The following is a 606-nucleotide window of genomic DNA, read 5'->3' as shown; positions in this document are numbered from 1 at the left end:
AAAAGTTCTTTAGCATAGTAAGTTGAACTAATGCGCAATTACCTTTGAAGCACAGTACATCGGTTTGTTCCATTTCCGCCTATGTGGCACCATGGTGAATTTTGTGCCAGCCGCCATAGGTCAGAACACCTATATTAGCCACCATGTTTTCGCCAGAGGCTGCAACACCAGTTTATAGGGCTGATTTTTTTGTTTTCCACCATAATCTACCAATGTCATTAAGAACACTTGGTAAAATTTGAAAACAATTAAGCAAGTGCAAGCTTGCAAATTTCGGCCACAAAAAAACTGCAACACGTTTTTCTTGCATAATTTATTTTATTGTGGTCATGTATCAGCTTAGCCCCAAAACCATTTCATTCCTCTTTCGCTGGCATATCGTATGACTAGCTCATGGTACTAAGGTGCGGTGGTTGTTTGAATTGCAGCTATTTTGGTTTTATTCTCCTATTACCCTTGACTAGCCTTCTACCCTCACTCCCAACATTTGATTAATAGTATGAGTGCTAATTGATAACTATTAATTTTTAAGTGTAAGATTATGAGTCTAATAGTTTATTTTACCACTATTGCCTTGACTAGAAGCTAGCGCTAGATATGATATTG

Source organism: Cicer arietinum, chromosome 3, assembly GCF_000331145.2.
Source record: "Cicer arietinum cultivar CDC Frontier isolate Library 1 chromosome 3, Cicar.CDCFrontier_v2.0, whole genome shotgun sequence".
Taxonomy (NCBI): domain Eukaryota; kingdom Viridiplantae; phylum Streptophyta; class Magnoliopsida; order Fabales; family Fabaceae; genus Cicer; species Cicer arietinum.
The sequence above is the reverse complement of the archived record's forward strand: the minus strand, read 5'-3'. Positions refer to the sequence as shown.